This window comes from Copadichromis virginalis, linkage group LG4, assembly GCF_057382275.1.
Source record: "Copadichromis virginalis isolate Kocher_CV1m ecotype Utaka linkage group LG4, C_Virginalis_male_GT1.1, whole genome shotgun sequence".
In the NCBI taxonomy this organism is placed as follows: Eukaryota; Metazoa; Chordata; class Actinopteri; order Cichliformes; family Cichlidae; genus Copadichromis; species Copadichromis virginalis.
This window is the reverse complement of record NC_140621.1, coordinates 21,389,748-21,409,496: the sequence shown is the minus strand read 5'-3', so window position 1 is coordinate 21,409,496 and position 19,749 is coordinate 21,389,748. Positions and strand designations below refer to the sequence as shown.

At 42.5% G+C, this 19,749-nt stretch overlaps 1 long non-coding RNA gene across 1 annotated transcript; it reads left to right on the top strand.

Annotated features, from left to right (window-relative positions):
• The first annotated feature begins 17,403 nt into the window (after positions 1–17,403).
• LOC146711356 (uncharacterized) lies at positions 17,404–18,967 on the top strand. The gene is made up of 2 exons (XR_014920147.1): positions 17,404–17,902; positions 17,978–18,967. It is a non-coding gene; the product is annotated as an uncharacterized LOC146711356 (long non-coding RNA).
• Positions 18,968–19,749: the final 782 nt, after the last annotated feature.

Sequence of the window (19,749 nt, the reverse complement as noted above, 5' to 3'; positions counted from 1 at the left end):
GGTTAGAGTAATAGTCCAATTAAGAGGTTTATTACCATGTAATTCCTGAGTGTGGAGCTGGGATGGGTAATTAGGCCACCATTTTGAGCCGCAGAGTTCATAAACACAAAAGAGAGTGCTGAGAAGACTGATACCTCTGTCGTGTCAGCCTCAGAAATATGTGGAATGAAATCAACTTATCATCAACTCCGAAATTAAGTAGTTAACACGCTAGAAGTCTTTTATTTATTCAACACAAACGGCAGCTATTTAGATTTATTCTCACAGGGACTAATTATGTACGTGACTAATCTTCTGGCAACTTGTTGCCAAGCCAAAACCGGAGATCCCAAGGAATTCGTTAATTGTGGTAGGCTAAAAAGTCCAAGGGATAAACCTGTCTGTCACTCTAAAATTAAACATAGTTTCATTAGAGTACTGTAAGATAATCTGGGAACTGCTGAGAGTCTTTGGGAGCAACAGGAAGGCTATAAGGAGCGTAGGGAGGCACCTCCTGTTGTGTGCACTAAGATTATCATTAGATGATAGCTGATTGCGTTAGGGCGTTGCAGCTGAAAGGGTAACAGATAATAGGAATTGATTTGTATGATAAGTAGATAAATAAGAACATGAATACATGAATAACTTGAGCTTTTTATATAATATTAGTAAGTCCTAAGTAGTAGTTTCTGTTGACAATACTTTTTTAAAGATATAACACATTTTGGGGTCAGTTTGAAGGAAAGGCAGATATGAAATGTAAAAGTGAAGTCAGAGGTCAAATGTCACATGATACGGATGCACACTATGACACAATATTTAGAATCCCTGACAAATTTTAAAGATAAAATGCATTTTATGAAAGTTTGACCTAATTTGACCTTGAAGAAGAGGTCAGAGGTCATAAGTAACGTGATATTTAGAATCCCCATATATCGTTCCCTGTATACTCATATATTCACAATACAAACAATAGCAGTAAGAAACATAGTTTTAAATAGCTCTATATAGCATTATTGTCACATTCCCCTTCAGATCCAACTGTTGACCTTGAAGGAGAGGTCAGAGGTCAAATGTGACACAACATTTCAAACAAATTCAAACCAAAAACTAAATTTCCTGATTTTGGTCTATTTATTATATTTGTTATATGTAATAAACTCAAATTGTTGTGGTTTATATGTTGCTGATTTACTTATTTATCATCTTTTTTTCAGTTGAGGTGATAACCATAGCACCTAATTATAAGAGTTTAGGTTAATTCTTTTGCGTTATGTATGTAGGTCCTTGAATCTCTTTGAGTTTGTGATTGATGTTGTACAGTGAGTGCTTTGTCTGAGTAATTTGTCTTGACGTTATGTTGTGCAGGCTTTATAGTCGCTCTTTTTCAAACGCAGTCTCGATCTACAACTTGCTGAATAAATTAAGCAAAGACTGTAACAGAATAGGTGCAGTTACATCTACAGTGAGGCTCAGATGAAAGCACCCAGTGGAAAATTCCTGCTTAAGTATTCATAGAGGGTGACAAGGCAACTCTGGATCAGTGTGAGTCTCAATCGTGCTCTGATATAACATTACTGACAGGCAGTTAGACTAACTTTGGCTCTGACTCTGAGTTATAATCCTCCTTGTGTCGGTCATAATTTCTATTGGTTTGCTCATTATATCGCATATACAGTATGTTACAGTGCCTGCATGCTGGTCAGAGATTGCTTTGCCTTGTCAAGGCCCCGCTGGGTTGCACACAATAAGCCTCACAGTGACAGCAGGGTGGCTGACATACAGAACATGTGTTGCATCTGTTTCCAGTGACGAGCGTCAGAATGAGAGTCCATGACCACACAGGATGTATTAACTATGGCAGGATGCAGGTGTCCAAAATTAGCGGGAAGAGTCTAATTTTAAAGAACACTTTGTTTCCAGCCTCACTTCCTATTTTAAACTGGCTGAAAAATATCAAACAGGGACAAAGGATGTGAAGTGTGCTAGGCGGGGTGTCTGGTGAGGAAAAAACCTTGGCTGAACTCTTACATTGTGTATATTTACAAATATCTATGAGGTTTTATTCAATAACTTCTGTAACTGCTCCTGAAGGTTTTTCATGTTCGAAGTAGAATAAAGGGCCATGCTCCAACTGATGTTCAGCCAGTATTTTAATCTTCTTTTCACCAGCAAACACCGTGAAAAACTATGGTGAAATGATCAATGAAAAACACGGATATTACATCAGCAGAACAAAAATTACAACTCAAATAAAACATACACACAAAGTAAATGCACCAACATACCGTGTGCGCCTTTCTACTGAACATTCATGAGCAATTGTAGTCCATATTTTCTATATTTCCACCCTTTACACAGGCCAGCATTCTCTTTGTGGCTCGAGCCTTCAGTCTCTGGTGACACGTGCTCTTAATTGAGCCTCACCCCAAAGCATGCGCACCACAAAGCGCCACACTCAGGCCCACCAGTAGGTGGCGACAACACAACATGAATCCAGATTAAACACCAAATTTTTCAACATTGCAATCACATAATAATTACATTTCAATGCGACAGCTACACTGCCACCAAAATTACAAAGGATTTCTATTTACAAGTGTTAAACAAAATTAAATCCTGTAATTTTTTAATAAATTGACAATCAAACATCAACTTATGTTACAAAAAAAAAACACTTCTTAAATAAACTTATAGATCACATATTATGTTTGTGTTCTTAACCCTTGTACTACTTCACTGTAGTTTAGACCCTTTAACTAGTACCACTAGTTTCTGAACTGGTCTCTCAAGAAAAGAGACTTGTTTCAAACGTTCACCTTTCTTTCCCAGATCCTTTTGCCCTATTTGGATCTTAACCTTCCGCACTAAACCATCATCATCTTCATTGGCTTCAACCACCCTTGCCAATTTCCACTCATTTCTTGGAATATTGTCCTCCTTTAAAATCACTACATCTCCAACCTGTACATTTTGTTTAGGAGTATGCCATCGTTGTCTTAAACTAATGCTGGTTAGGTATTCCTTGCGCCACCTGCTCCAGAACAACTCTGTTAAATATTGCACCCTCCGCCACCTCTTCCTGGCGTACAAATCTTCTCTTACAAATCTACCAGGAGGCGGAAGTGGCACAGACTCTTTCATTGTGAGCAAATGATTAGGCGTCAAAGGCTCAGCACTGTTGGGGTCGTTGATTGTATCAGTAGTGAGTGGACGATGGTTCAAAATTGACATGGCCTCATAGAAGAAAGTTCTCAATGAGGTGTCATCCAACCTCCCTGTGGCTTGGGCTAGGACAGAACTCATGACATTCCTAACAGTGCGGATCTGTCGTTCCCAAATGCCTCCTCTGTGACTAGCTTCAGGAACATTCATTTGAAAGTCACACTGGTTTTTAGCTAGATAAGTAGAAATCATCTCCTTGTCTAATTCCAACAGACCCTTCTTGAACTCGTTCTTAGCTCCGACAAAATTTGTCCCTTGGTCAGAACGAATCTGTCTGACTGTGCCTCTGATTGCTATGAAGCATCTTAAAGCATTTATAAATGCGTCAGTGGAGAGATCCTCCAACATCTCAATGTGCACGGCTCTCGAGCTTAAACACGTAAACAATAGGCCATACCTCTTCCATTCCTTTCGACCTTGTTTCGTGTAGAAGGGACCGAAAACATCAACTCCAGTGTAGGTGAATGGGGGCGAAGGATCCACTCTGTCAAATGGCAAGTCAGCCATGCGTTGTTCTTCAGCTGGCCCATGCACTTTTCTACAATTGACACACCCTTTAATGTATTTGGCCACTACCTTACTGCCACCTATGATCCAATAGCCACTTTCCCTGAGTTTGTTCAGAGTTTGGCCTCGGCCTTGGTGTTGCGTTTTCTTGTGACAGTGGTCAAGAACAAGTTGTGTGACAATGCCTTCCTTTGGAAGGATTACTGGATGATTCAATGCAAATGATGCTGAGGACTTTCTCAACCTTCCTCCAACCCTAAGCAAGTTGTCTGCCAAAATAGGATCAAGTTGATACATTTTATGAGTTTTTGGTAGTCCAGCTGAGTTTTGACTGAACCATTTGAGCTCTTCTTTAAAGACTTCCCTCTGTGCTGCCTGGAGGAGTACAAAAGCGGCCATTTGTCTTTCTTTTACACTAATGGGTCCTGAGTTATCTCTCCTTGCAAGTCTTTTAATTCTTGCCACAACGTTAAGAGCTGTATCCCAATTGGAAAATCTTGAGAACCTCTCAAGAAAGCTGTTTTCTTCAAGGGCATTTGTCTTCAGGACCTTTACTTCTGGGTCCCCAACAAGAAGATTAGGGGAATGTTGGTTTGTGACAATTTCCCTTTCCCATAGGAATTTAGGTCCAGTGAGCCAATTCGAGCTTAGCAGATCTGCCACCTTGAGGCCCCTAGACACGTGATCAGCTGGATTTTGATCAGATTCAATGTAAAACCATTGCTTCGGATCAGTAGAGTCTCTTATTTTCTGAACTCGATTTGCCACAAAGACATGAAAGCGACGAGCATCATTTTTTATGTATCCAAGCGTCACTTTAGAATCTGTCCAGAAAAACTCCTCGTCAATTTTCCGCTCGAGCTCTGACCTGAGGAAGTTACTTACAGCTGCAGAAACTGCAGCTGCAGTGAGCTCAAGGCGTGGGATAGTGATTATTCTTGTGGGTGCCACTCTGGCTTTACCCATGACCAGTGCACAATGCACGTTCTTATCAGCAACAATCCTGATGTATGAACATTGTCCATAGCCACTGCTGCTGGCATCCGAAAAATGATGCAGCTCAATTTTTTTGACCTTGCCAAAGTTCTCAGGAACAAGGCATCTTGGTATTTCAATCCTTTTTAGATTCTCCAAGTCACCGAGCCATGCTTTCCATTTGGTCTCTAGTGCCGGAGGAATAGGATCATCCCATCCCACTCCGCGTTTGCACATTTCCTGGAGTACTTGTTTTCCTGTCAAAATGTAGGGTGAGAGAAAACCTAACGGGTCATACACACTAGCAACTGTTGCTAGAATTCCTCGGTGTGTGGCTGGCCTTTCTTTGAGGGCTACACTGAATGAGAACACGTCAGCCTCTATGTTCCACTTTACTCCCAGCACACTTTGCATTTGAATTACAGAGTAGTTCAGGTTTACATCTTTGGTCTTGCTGGCTCGTTCTGTTTCTGGGATAATGCTCATGACCTCCTTGTTGTTGCATGCAAATTTGTGCAAGCGCAGTTTCCCTTTTGCACAGACCTCTTGTGCTTCACAGACCAGCTGCTTGGCTTCCCTGACTGAATCAATGCTGATTAGCCCGTCATCCACATAAAAGTTTTTGTGAATGAATCTGGCTGCCAGCGGGTAGTCCTTTTTTTGTTCCCTGGCGAGATACTTCATGCCATAGTTAGCACATCCCGGTGATGATGCCGCTCCAAAAATGTGCACTCGCATGCGATACTCCTTAGGCTCAGTATCTGTATTCCCGTCCTTCCACCACAGAAACCTTAAGAAGTCTCGATCCTCTGGGTTGACATGGAAGCGATGAAACATTTTTTCCACATCACACATAATTGCTATTTGATGCTCTCGAAATCTGCACAAAACCCCTGCCAGAGCATTAATCAAGTCTGGGCCTGTGAGTAGGTGGTCATTTAAAGAGATGCCTTCGTGTTTAGCAGAGCAGTCGAAAACAACTCGAATTTTCTCTGGCTTCCTGGGATGATACACGCCATGGTGCGGAATGTACCATGTGTTACTACCTGATGTGCCATCTGCTTCCTCTGCATCACCATCTTTAAAGACACTATTCATGAACTTGATGTAGTCTTCCTTGTACTTTGGGTTCTTATCCATTTTTCCTTTTAAACGTTTCAAGCGAAACATTGCAAGCTGCTTGTTATTTGGAAGCTGTGGGCGTTCTCTAAAAGGCAGAGGCATTTCTAAATGGCCTTCCTCATTGTAGTGAATGTTCTCATTCAGCATCTCTAGAAACTGAATGTCCTCTTGAGATACACTCCCTTCTTTATGGTTTGTGTCCAGAAAGTCATTTTCAAGTGCTTTAATCACAGAAGCAGGCGTGACAGATGGCAGCTCCTTTACTGTGACACGATGACAGATCCCTGCTGCTCCCATTGAACTTTTCCATGGCTTAATGGCTCCCACGATACTCCACCCTAAGTCTGTTTTTATTGCATAGGGATCATAATCCTTTCCTGGTATGACTTCCCTTGGCTTTAGCGCTCTTGCACAGTCGTAACCGATGAGAAGAGCTATAGGACAGTCCAAGAGATCTGGCATTTCATTTGCAATGCTAAGTAGATGGGGCCACTTCTTTGCTGTCTCTCGAGTTGGAATAGTGTGTTTCTCCAATGGAATGTACTCTTGAGTGTAGGTTGGTGGCAAGTCAATGTACTTTTCTGAGTTGTACCCTCTTACCCTCAGTCCATCCACTCTTTGACTAGGTACAATCGAACACCTGTCAGTCATTGTTGTCAGCTTTAGCTTCACTGGTTCCCTGCTTGCCTGTATCTTTTCACAAATATCTTGGTCAATAAATGTGTTGCTGCTTTGGGTGTCTAGCAGAGCATAAACCAATGTCTCTTGATTCTTCGCTGATGAAGAAAGCCACACTGGAACAATCATTGAAGTGCAATCATTGTTGCCCACTCTCACACTGCACGATACGGTGGCTGCATTCTCCTCTTCTGATGGTGGTTCAGGTTCATCTCCCAGTGGAGGATCTTCATGGAGAGGAGAAGGGTGGCTTCGTCTGCAGACATTACATGTTGCTCTCTGTCGACAGTTTTTGGAAATGTGGCCGACTCGCAGACAAGCAAAGCACATATTGTTGTCCCTAATAAACTGTTTCTTTTCTTCAAGCGGCATTGCTGTAAACTTTGCACATTTATAGATAAAATGATTTTGCTTGCAGCAGATACATTCAAGTTTCCGTTTGTTCTGAGTTGAGGAAGGGTTGGGTTTTGATTTTCTTTGGCTCTGAACTGGAGTTGTGTTCTTCACATCTTTAGACCCATTTGCTGATGTCACCAGGACACTGGCCTTCAGACGTTTTTGTTCTTTCTCAGGTTTTTCAAATGTGTTTTTTAAGGCAAACAGAGAAGAAACAGGATTACATGCTATACGCGCCTCTTCAGCCACAAAGTCCGCAAATTCTGCAAACCCTGGATATGCCTTTTCTTCATCCAGTAATTTTGTGACATAACGATTCCAGCGGGTTGTGGCCCAGTCAGGAAGTTTCAGCAATATTTTTTGATTTTCTTCACAATCATCTAAAACCTTGAGGCCTTGGACGTGAGGCATAGCATTCTTACAAGAAATGAGGAAATCACTAAACTCTCTCAATTTAAGTGACTCCTTTGGACCAATCTTTGGCCAACTGCTTAGTTTTCCCCTAAAGGCTCTTTGAACTACAAATGGGTGTCCATAGCGTTTGTTCAGAGCATCCCAAGCTTGTTTGTAAGCTTCCTCGTCACTTTGATAAAATGTCCCTTCTAAAACACAGAGAGCTTCTCCACCAATGTACTTCTTCAAGTAGAACAGCTTATGGGCTGAATCTGTGCAGCTAGTCTCGATAAGCGCCTTAAAGCAAGTGCTCCACTCAACAAATTTAAGTGGGTCTCCTGTAAATGTAAACGGCTCTGGCACTGGGAGTCTAGACATTACTAAGGACTCTTTTAATGCCTGCACCAGAGAGAGCTCACTTTCTTTTGGCACCACTTGAGTATCATAGTGAGGGGCGTGAACACTTTGTGAGGTCAGGATGAATTTACCTTCAGAGTGAGGAGGTGCAGTGCTCTGAGGAACTTGGGTGCATGGGGGACTGCTAAGTGGTTTAGGAAGCTGGCTGAAAGACAAAGTACTCCTTACTTCACAATTTCTTATTTCAGCATTCATTTTTGATTCCTCTTCAGCATATACATTGTATTCTGCCTGAATGACCTCAAGATCTCTTTGATTTTCCAACATTTTCAATTGCTCTTGTTGAGCTAATATCTCCTTTCTCCGGGCAGATATTTCCATTTCTCTGTTTATTTCAGCTTGCTTTGATGCCAGTCGTGCTGCTGCCTCTGCTTTCCTTGCAGATACATGACTTCCTTGCTGACTATGGCTGTGCTGGCTATTTCTTCCAGCTCTAGACACAGTTGAGCCATAAATTGATTCTGCACCTTCTCTTTGGAGTAACTGAAGGAGTGATTCTTTTACAGCTCCTGCATCAAACTCTTTGTCAACATCTGCGTAACGCCTTTTCAGAAGTATCATCATCTCAGCAGAAACTGAAGTACAGCTATCCATCTTTCTTCTCATATCTTGAGATGGTGTAGTCAGTGCACGTAAAGCCACATAATCTTGCTGTAGGTCTAACTCACATTTTTCTACTGACTTGATCATTTCAGCTAATTCTGCTTTAGAACATTCTTCTTTAAGTTTGGACCTAGTGAGCTGAATTTCTGCCTTAAAGTTTAAATATGTTGACATAAACTTTCTTTCTTTGCTTGTTATCTCTGTCTGTTTAAACTCACGCATTTTTTCTGTTAGTTGCCTTTGACGGTCTGTCCGTCTCACCTCTGCGTCAGGTTTAGATGATGGCTGAGGCAGCCCTATTTTGTGTATTTCAAGGTCTCCATAAATTTCTCCTATGCGTGCTTCAACTTCTTCTCTTTCTGCATCTTCAAGTTCAGTTTCTAATTTCTTTTCTAACTGTGCCTTTTCATCTTCTAAGGCTATAAGTATTTGCTCAAGGATATGAGTTTCTTGTGTACTCTGCTCCATTACAATGTTTTGAACCAACAACTTAGAACAATAAAAGGAAACTTACCCAGAGTACACTACCTTAAATATCAAACAGCACAGTAATAAACTTTCAATAAATGAACAAATGTACAATATCTACACCATACAATTTTCTTTTTGGCCTTTTCTTAGATCTCTTTATGCAGTTCAAACGTTTCGCTGATGTAAGAACTCACAGTCTACTCTTCCACGTGGGCTGCCGTCTTGGAAGAATGGCGTGCAGGGCTCTGGCTGCTTGCTCCATAACAGGCCACGTTTTTCACTGTAACTGCTCCTGAAGGTTTTTCATGTTCGAAGTAGAATAAAGGGCCATGCTCCAACTGATGTTCAGCCAGTATTTTAATCTTCTTTTCACCAGCAAACACCGTGAAAAACTATGGTGAAATGATCAATGAAAAACACGGATATTACATCAGCAGAACAAAAATTACAACTCAAATAAAACATACACACAAAGTAAATGCACCAACATACCGTGTGCGCCTTTCTACTGAACATTCATGAGCAATTGTAGTCCATATTTTCTATATTTCCACCCTTTACACAGGCCAGCATTCTCTTTGTGGCTCGAGCCTTCAGTCTCTGGTGACACGTGCTCTTAATTGAGCCTCACCCCAAAGCATGCGCACCACAAAGCGCCACACTCAGGCCCACCAGTAGGTGGCGACAACACAACATGAATCCAGATTAAACACCAAATTTTTCAACATTGCAATCACATAATAATTACATTTCAATGCGACAGCTACAACTTCTAAACAGAAGGTGAAATGTTGAAGTTGATCTATATTGTGTCGTTTTGTTACAGTTTTGCTCCTCTGGTTTATCTGTATAACTACACCCAATCCTTGGAGTTGGCCTTGAATGCTTCTAACAAAAAATATACTCAAAAACATTAAAGGAACACCCTGAAAACACATCGGACCTTAGTAGGAAAAAAAACCTTGCTGGATGAGGCAGGCTAGTCTGTTTTGCCAAACTTTTATTGCAGCATGAGACCGGATGTTATTATGCACCACGAGGAACCCAGGACCCACTGCTCACCGGGTCCAAGGACTTCATCCTTCAAATGCCTGTTGCAGTATGCCTGTTGCAGTCTGTGCATCATGACATGAATAAGCCTCCCAGACCATCACCGACCAACCACAAAACTGATGTTACAGGCAACACAATGTTTCCTAGCTCCACGCTCTCGAGACTGTGCCGGGAAACACAGCAAACCTTCTGACAATGGCACTTAATCAATGCAGCATGGTGGAAGAGTTGGACTATCTGTACAACCTCCAAATGCAATACTAGTGAAGAAACAGCCAGAAAGCACGAGCAGTGAGAAAATATCAGTGGCCTCCACCTGTAAAACCATTCTTGATTTGGGCGTCGTGTCATTGTTGCTCCTCTAGTGCACCTGTTGCTAATTTCATTAACCCCAAAGCAGCTGAAACTGATTAACAACCCCCTCTGCTTCTTAACTAACCAGATCAATATCCCAGAAGATTAGCTGGCTTGATGCTATACTCTGATTAAAAAGTGTTCCTGTAATGTGTACGTTCAACAGAATGCCTGCTGTAGAAGGGTGGTTTTTGCACCTTGTAAAGACAGGTTTTTAACAGTTGGATTACATCACTCATATTCAACCAATACTTTGGAATAAATATTAAGATATCTCAGCCCCTCCTTTATTTATTTATTTTTTAAATACTGCTCTCATCATAGCCTTAACTTTAAGCAAATTGCAAACTACATCACCAAAGGTTGTACATTCTGCACATAATCCAGACCTATCTGTCCACCACATTGACATAAACCCTCCTTAAACCTGAGAGGTCATGGCCTTCTGAGGTAACCTTGCCCCGAAGAAAGAGGATTAATGGCAAAGATCATCTATATGTCAACTAGTCATGTCATCTTAAAACAATACAGTATATCAGGATACTCTGAACAAAGACACACACACACCTCTTCTTATCTGACCTCTTCAAAGACCACAACAGGGACTTTAGTGTGCTCGTTTTCACCCAGTGAGCTTTGGAGATCTTTCTTTCAGCTCCTCGGGTTTCTCAGTGGCTTTATGGTTTAACCTTTGCAAGGTCAGGGTGAGGTCAGGGGAATAAAGGCAGCTCCAGGATTTACCTTTCCTCCTCTATCATCCACAGTCACTGCGCCCACATGCTGAAAGTGACATATTGTTTTTAAAGCCTGTTTCAAGGACTGGGTTTCAGAAGACCTGCAACTACAGGAAGCCCACGGGAGTAGACAAAAGAAAAGCAAATATAGAAACGTTGCCGGTGCTGTCAAATTCATTAAGATCTTGTCTTAATTTGTTTGGTTTTTTGTAGGTGTGTCCTAAAGTTGATGATCTTTTATTATCAGAAATAACACAGAGTAGTAAAAAAGTAGAAAAAAATAAAGTAGTGCTCAAAAGAGGAAGGAGAGAATATAGCAGGAGGAGAAAACTGCCAGGACTTTGATCAGTGCTGTCAATGAATTTGCTGCACACAGGGACTAAAGGATGGTGGTCTGATGTTGTGAGTAGTTTACAGAATTGAACATTTTTACCTCTTATATGTTAAAAATAATTCATATTGTAATGTATGTGTGTGATATGTGGTACAATGGAAATGGCTGCTGAATGAGGTATTCTATAAATGAGTGTGCTTGTTTGGCATGTTGACCCATGCAGTCTGAAAACAATGAAAACAATACAAAACTTGCAATGCTGCCATCCTCCCCAGCTGTGCTCCATGTTTATCCCACATATCTGACAATGTTAGCAAAATGATAAGAACGGAAAAGTTTGTTAATTGACTCTTAGTGTTTCTATTTAGTTTATGGTAGTTTACAGTTTATCTAGAGACTGTATATAAACAATGGATATTGTCATTATGGCATTACTCTATGTTGAAGCCTTCAGACAGCTGGGAAAAAAAGAACAAAAAATATAAAAAAAAATAAAACACTTACTGGAAAAAGCTGAACAGCAGACCTCTTGAATGTTTTTAGTGCAACCGAATATAGTCAACAAAATAAAATCACACCCACTTGTCAATCAAGGCAATCACATCCTTAACTAGGCATATCTACAAGCCTAGATAAACTTGTAGCAGCTCCAAAATGTTAAAATGTAACCATAATTCAAATGTTGTGACTGGGATAATTAGTTCTAGTGACCAAAATCATTTAGTGTGCCGCTGAAGTTAAACTGATTAACATGGATTGGATAAGAAGTTAACAAAAATGGATGGGTGCCTGGATATGTTAATTTCTGTTGTAAATATGACCATTTTTAACATGATTCTTTAGTTTTGGATCCAGCCTCGTGTGGCCATTGCAGGAATTCCAGTTTTTGGCACTTTCCCATAAAAGCTATACTATACGCTTCTTCTGGGCTATATTCTCAGCAGCATATTGTAGCGGGTCAGGGCTGTTCGGAGTTCTGTTTGTACAGTTATGTTTTGTTTATGTTGCCATAGTGACGGGTGACGCCCTCTCGCTGCGACGGTGTGTCCTTCCGGGGTCAGAGGGCGTTCTGTGTGTTGTTGTTGTTGTTGCTGTGCTGTTGCCGCGCTGAGCAGTTAGCTAGCGGCAGTGTTCTTCTGCAGATGTCAATAAACGGCTGTGCTCCCTGGCTAGCTCACGGGAAGCAAGACCAAACGACACCTCCGTCTCCTCCTTGTCTGAACTCGCCACATTGGTGTCAGAAGTGGGATGATGGTGGCACCCCATGTTCTGACCCGAGTGACTTTTCCCCCGCGGGTCGTGACCGGCCGGTGCGCCAAAAGAAGGCACCTGGACATTTGCAGGACTTTGTGTGGGGCAATGGGGTCGTCGGGGACGACTGACCCCTTAGGTGGGGGGCTATGTAGCGGGTCAGGGCTGTTCGGGGTTCTGTTTGTACAGTTATGTTTTGTTTATGTTGCCATAGTGACGAGTGACGCCCTCTCGCTGCGACAGTGTGTCCTTCCGGGGTCAGAGGGCGCCCTGTGTGTTGTTGTTGTTGTTGCTGTGCTGTTGCCGCGCTGAGCAGTTAGCTAGCGGCAGTGTTCTTCTGCAGATGTCAATAAACGGCTGTGCTCCCTGGCTAGCTCACGGGAAGCAAGACCAAACGACACCTCCGTCTCCTCGTTGTCTGAGCTCGGCACATTGGTGTCAGAAGTGGGATGATGGTGGCACCCCATGTTCTGACCCGAGTGACTTTTCCCCCGCCGGTCGTGACCGGTCGGTGCGCCAAAAGAAGGCACCTGGACATTTGCAAAGTGAAAGCAAAAAACAAGCGCAAATTCAAACGCGATTTCAATATGTCACATATTGACAGTGGCTCACCGATGCAATGACATAATTACCCAGCTACATTTCCGAAAGAATGCAAAAGCATTGACATATATTTTTCCTTCCTACAATAGCCCGACGGGCAGGGCAGAGATAGATTTTGGTAGCCCGACTGGAAAAATCGCTAGCCCCGGGACGTCGGGCTAGCGATTTTGCAAGCCCTGTGTTACAGGCATGGCCCTTTAAGGATGAAACCTGATGGAAAATGTATTCGGGATGTGTGTAGCGGGACTGCCTGGTGTGTGTGTGAAGAGAGAGAGCGGAGAAGGGGAAAAAGTAACGGTTAGCTACAGAAGAGACGAAAAGAAAATAAATAAAAGGAATATAATAACTCCCTCGACAGCCAGAGTTGTGTCGGCGATGCTCGCTGTGAGTAAACTGTTTCAGCCCACTGTACGCGGTGTTCGTGCCTTAGAGAAGAAATAAAGTTCGGTGAAGCAGTTTCCTACGCCTCCTTCGATCTTTTTGCTAGCGGAGTTGACCTGTATAGTAAGCTGTTGCCGGCTACGAGTCAGTTACGGAACCTTCAAGTAACTGCCAGAGGTTTCCTTACTACGGTTCGGGGCCGCGGATCTGGCGCGGTAACACCTGCATCTGATTGAGGAATCACTCATCTTTGGAAAAGAGAGTTTATTACAGAGAAATGGCTCTTTCCAAAATAAAAGCTATACTATACGCTTCTTCTGGGCTATATTCTCAGCAGCATATTGTAGCGGGCCAGGGCTGTTCGGGGTTCTGTTTGTACAGTTATGTTTTGTTTATGTTGCCATAGTGACGGGTGACGCCCTCTCGCTGCGACGGTGTGTCCTTCCGGGGTCAGAGGGCGCCCTGTGTGTTGTTGTTGTTGTTGCTGTGCGGTTGCCGCGCTGAGCAGTTAGCTAGCGGCAGTGTTCTTCTGCAGATGTCAATAAACGGCTGTGCTCCCTGGCTAGCTTACGGGAAGCAAGACCAAACGACACCTCCATCTCCTCGTTGTCTGAGCTCGCCACATTGGTGTCAGAAGTGGGATGATGGTGGCACCCCATGTTCTGACCCGAGTGACTTTTCCCCCGCCGGTCGTGACCGGCCGGTGCGCCAAAAGAAGGCACCTGGGCCCTGTTTCAGGAAGCCGGTTTGGAAAACTCAGAGTGAAAAACGACACTCACGGTTGAGTAACCCCGAACTGTCCAACTCGGAATATTCCGTTTCAGAAAGGCTGATAACAATTAGTTCAATCAAGGCGGAGTTGCTTTAACCCCAAGTGAAGCGCGCGGACGAGGATACATAAAGCCCTGATAAGCGGAGCACAGATTAAGCGAGTCACCATGGAGACGGAGGGAAAGAAATGCTTGAGGCCGAAATGCTGATGGCAGCATATGCCGATAACATGCAAATTCCGCGGAAAAAAGTAACACAGCGACAGCTGCAAAAGAAAGTGAGCATGCATGGCAAAACATAGCCGACAGAGTCAATGCGTGAGTGTTAATCTAAACATTGATCGAGGGATTTCCACCCATTTAACACGTTATTTTATCATATGTTATTTTATTTGTTATTTTATACATTTTATTTTGTGACGTGATGTGAGCGCAGGTGCAACCCAACAGGCCCCAAACGTGCCTGGCAGCAAGTAAAAATGAAATATAAAAATATAGTCCAAACAGGTAAGGTGTAATTGTATTATGAGCCATAGTGCTTGGTCTGTTTGTCCGATGTAAATCAATTGCAGTTAGAGGCTACATTAATTTTCTTTCTGTAAGCACTTATTGAAATTATCTGAGCACATTACAAGTACATATTTGCTTACTCTGTATGCTCAAATGTGGCCCGTTATAGCCAACAGAAAAAAAGCGGAGGCCCGAAAAACAGGTGGGGGTCCTCCTCCACCACCACTCACAGAGGCTGAGCAGTTGGCCCTCAGCCAAAACAGTGGGCGCCCTGTGGCCGAAGGCATCTCTGCGGGGACATCCTCTGAGTCAATAACTCCGCAAGACACAAGTGCCTACATAGGGGGTAAATTCAAAATAATACATGATGTGCATACATCCTTTCTTCACAGTCACCTTCGCAGTGCTACTCATTCATTTGATAAACTCTTTACCATAATGGATTATTTTGTAGTGAAGTTATTTTCCTACTGATTTTGCCTTCCCTCAGCCTTGGTTGTCTTTGAGAGCATAATGACAATGAAGTGTAAGGTGCTTGGTATGTTTGTTAATTGCCATTTGGTCCCTTGTAAGTTATAAGTGACCTGTATAAACCTCATATTCTATCAGTTGATGGTGATGGTGTACTGCATCTGGTGCAGCCTCCTGTTGAGCCAGACCAACATGCAGTTGTGAGTAATACTCCACAGATTATATGAGTTTACAGTAGAACAGCAATGTTGTTTATTTCTTTACTACAGGAAAATAATGAAGAAACATTGACAGCTGTTACAGAGGAGGAAGCAACAGAGACACTTTATGAGGTTTACATCTTTTAATACTTTGTGTACAGGAAACACAGGTGACCAATAAAGCCAGTTGAACAAAAAATCTGTTTATTCTTCTTTCAACATGTTGAGATGATGGGTCAAAAGAAATGATTGTGACATATGGTGTCTCTGACTGCTCTTCCATCTTGTATGTCCGTGGGAGGGTCAGGATGTTCATGGTTTGGATCACTGCTGATGTTTGGTTCAGAAGGACAGTGTTCTCCTCTAATTGTGGCAATGTTGTGAAGAATCACACATGCCACAATAATGTCACATGCCCTTTCTGGAGTGACCCTGAGTCTTTGCAGGCACTGGAACCGGGCCTTAAGCATTCCGATAGTCATTTCAATTCTGGCTCTTGTCCTGCAATTAGCCAGATTATATCGCTGCTGTGGGCCCGGGTCAGGGTAAGGGGTAAGCAAATAGGGTAAACATGGATACCCCCTATCACCAAGCAAGTAGCCAGTGAACTCTCCTAAGACAGAAGGATACACTTCAGTTCAAATGTCCCTGAAGCAATTGGTCTTTATATATTTTAAAGTATTTTCAACTCACCATGTCCAAATTTTGTGCTCAGTGTACATTCACGGAATATTTGTGAGTCATGGACAGAGCCTGGCCACTTGGCTTCCACATTTGTGATAATGTTGGCAGCATCACATATGATCTTCACAGTGCAGAGAACACAAATTAGCATCCATTACTATGATGAAATAATTTGTTAGTTTGAAATGCTACAGGGAACTATGTACCTGTACATTAATGCTGTGGAAAGACTTCCTGTTCACATAGTCTCCTTCATTTACTGAAGGAGCAATAATTGGAATGTGAGTGCCATCTGTACAGCCAATCACGCCTGGGAACCGTGAAAATAAATGTAAAATTTAAGTAGTAGTTCAAGTATCACCACATCATAAATTAAGTTTTGTTCATCCTGATACCTGCAATTTTGTGGCATCCCTCTTTGATAAATCTTGTGGGTCTGTGACCGGGGAACACCACAGACGAGTACAGGAGACGTTTCAGTGCAACTGTAACATTCCTGACTGCCCGACAGACGGTAGCCTTGGAAACGTGCTCAGCGTCACCAATATTATACAGAAAGCTCCCGTTTGCAAAAAACCGAAGTGCAATACAAATAATATGTACAGAACTGAGAGCATGTCCGCGATGTGTCACATGCGTAATATATGGCCTGAGGATGTTATCCAAATAAATTATAGATTGTGCTGAGAAACGGTAACGTTCGCACAGGAAATCATCAGGTAATGATAAGATGTCCAGACGCGCTCGAATCACTCTCTCCCGGCGGAGAGCTCTGCGGAGAATTTGGGCTTCGATATCTACCGGCTCTTCAAGGAAGGGACACGCCATGTCTGAGACTTCCTACTGTCAGGTTTCCGACAAAGGGGCGGAGACAGTCAGGGTTAGTTGAAGTAAACCTGCTAGGGGGCAGGTTAGCTTCACGGCGTGTGTCGTCATAGTGACTCACTCAGGCTGCAGCTGAACTCGCTTTGTGAAACCGAAAACCCAGAGTTTTCGTTAACTCAGGGTATACTTACTCAGTTTTTCCACTAAACCGGCTTCCTGAAACAGGGCCCTGGACATTTGCAGGACTTTGTGTGGGGTAATGGGGTCGTCGGGGACGACTGACCCCTTAGGTGGGGGCTATGTAGCGGGTCAGGGCTGTTCGGGGTTCTGTTTGTACAGTTATGTTTTGTTTATGTTGCCATAGTGACGGGTGACGCCTTCTCGCTGCGACGGTGTGTCCTTCCGGGGTCAGAGGGCGTTCTGTGTGTTGTTGTTGCTGTGCGGTTGCGCTGAGCGGTTAACTAGCGGCAGTGTTCTTCTGCAGATGTCAATAAACGGCTGTGCTCCCTGGCTAGCTCACGGGAAGCAAGACCAAACAACACCTCCGTCTCCTCCTTGTCTGAGCTCGCCACAATATTAAACATATCAGGTTCCCATAAGGAGAATCATGTGCTAACGGCTGTCTAAATGACTCGGGTAAAGTTTGTAGTATGCATGCTTGTTGTTTTTGTCTTTGCACTAGGATGATGTCGGCGTAAATGTGCAGTCATATTGGTTGTGTTCCCACTAGTGCTGTCAGCGTTAATCTCGTTGAAATGACGTTAACGCCACAACACGGCAAATCTCCGTGTAACCCCTATAGACATGGTTACTAGTATTTTCTTGTTTTTACCTGGTATTATTATTTCCGACACCCGTTGAACACACTTTGATTTTCCGTAGTTCAGTGAATGCAACAAAAGCACGTTGCTGCATTAAGCTAGGCAAAACGGAGCAAGACACCGAGAGCAAATAACAAGCTACACAGTGAGTCTTTTGGTATAAAATAAGTGTTATAAAGTATTTTCAACAGTCTCTAACTTAAAGTAATGTACTTTTCAGAGGCCTTTATGTGTTTTACTCTCGACCAAAACCAGGCAGAGCGTGTATTTGTTTCTTGGGAATTCCGGTGAGTTACTAGAGATGATAAGTTAGCAGGAAAACTTATGCTAATTTTACATGTGGTAAACACTGCAACAGTGCGAATTCCGTATTGTCTAAAAAAAGCTAAAACCAGTCGGAGTACTTGAATCGTGTGTGAAATGGAATGTCGTATTTTATTTTATTGTCTATTTGATTGGGCATCTTCACAAATGTGCAAAACTAATGCAGGATGCACTTCTCTTTTAGCCATAAATGTTGTCCAGTGCCTTTTCTGCACTTTGTCATTTCAGTTATAGGTTAATACATGTAAATAAGTTATTTAAAACTAGTTACGTTACAAACATTTCATGATGTGATTACATATGCCTTAAAAAGGGGTATTTAAATACAATTGATTGTAATGCTGTAAAGCAATACAAATGGAATTCATAGAGACAGAACAATGTTAAAACGACAGTGTACTTGATTTTGAAAACTTTATGAGATCTCATTTTATTTAGAAAAACTGTTAAGAACTATTTTGTTTATTGCTCTGTACTGTATGTGCAGACTGGTTTTTTGTGATCCTGGATCTGAAGTGGTTCTGGATATGGATGGCGAGCCAGACCCTGTGAAAACTCTTGGCGAATCCAAAAGCAGTGTGGCCAGCTGTTCTGGATGCAGGAGTAGATCTACAGTCTGAATTACTTCGAATCGCAGGATTTCAGATAAGCAAGAGCAAAAACTGCTTACTTCATACGGATTGTTTCTCTGGGAAACTATTGAACTCCCAATATCCTGCTCATCAGGAGTCAGGTCTAAAGAGACTACTTATTTTATTTTATTTTGTTGTTATTTTCAAAAGAGCGCTCTTCTCTGTTGATCTTCTGTTAATTTTCTATGCTGTTTACATTGGATTATTGCACCACTGTAACATTGTAATAAATCTGCCGGCTGTTCAACACTCAATTCTCTCAAATTTATTTTACTCCTCTCGAATCTAGTCTATAAGTTTAACCCTACTATACTAAGCAGGTGTTACATCCGTTAACGAGCTACCCCTGCGTGGGGCTAGACAGCCAACACGTTTATGAGCTAACTGCGCTAACACACTAGTTCCCACCCATGTAATTGAGCATTGCGTGGCACATCCAACATACTGTTTTACTTTAGTCCATGACGCGCTTATCTTCAGGGTCATATGTCACATGAAAACCAAAATAATTCCAAACGCCAGATCTGAATGAGGGTGGGGGAGGTTCAATTTGCCATGTTGCAAGGAGAGCTTAACTTCTGTCTTGCTAGCTTGCCCTGCGCTCTTCCTTCTGACGATGCTGTCTGTGTTGAACGCTCAGTGGATCTGCGCTCGACAGTGCAGCCTAGGCAGTAGTCGAACGCAGATTCACTGAGCGCTCAACACAGACAGCATCGTCAGAAGGAAAGTTGATAAAATAAATTACAAATTTTGTATTGTTCGATACATATGCATACCGAACCGAAAGCACTGTATCGAACAGTTCAATATCGATACGAGTATTGTTGCACCCCTAGTAACTATATAATTGTAGCATTTCTTCTGTTCAGCATATGTTAGCATGCGAGCATGATGGTAAACATAGTAAGCATTATACCCTCATTATAGTCACTGTGAACACGCTGATGTATTTAGCACAAACAGCCTCACAGAAGCACTAGCGTGGCTGTACACAAACAGCTGAGCTGATATCAGGGAGACTGCTGCAGAGTTATAT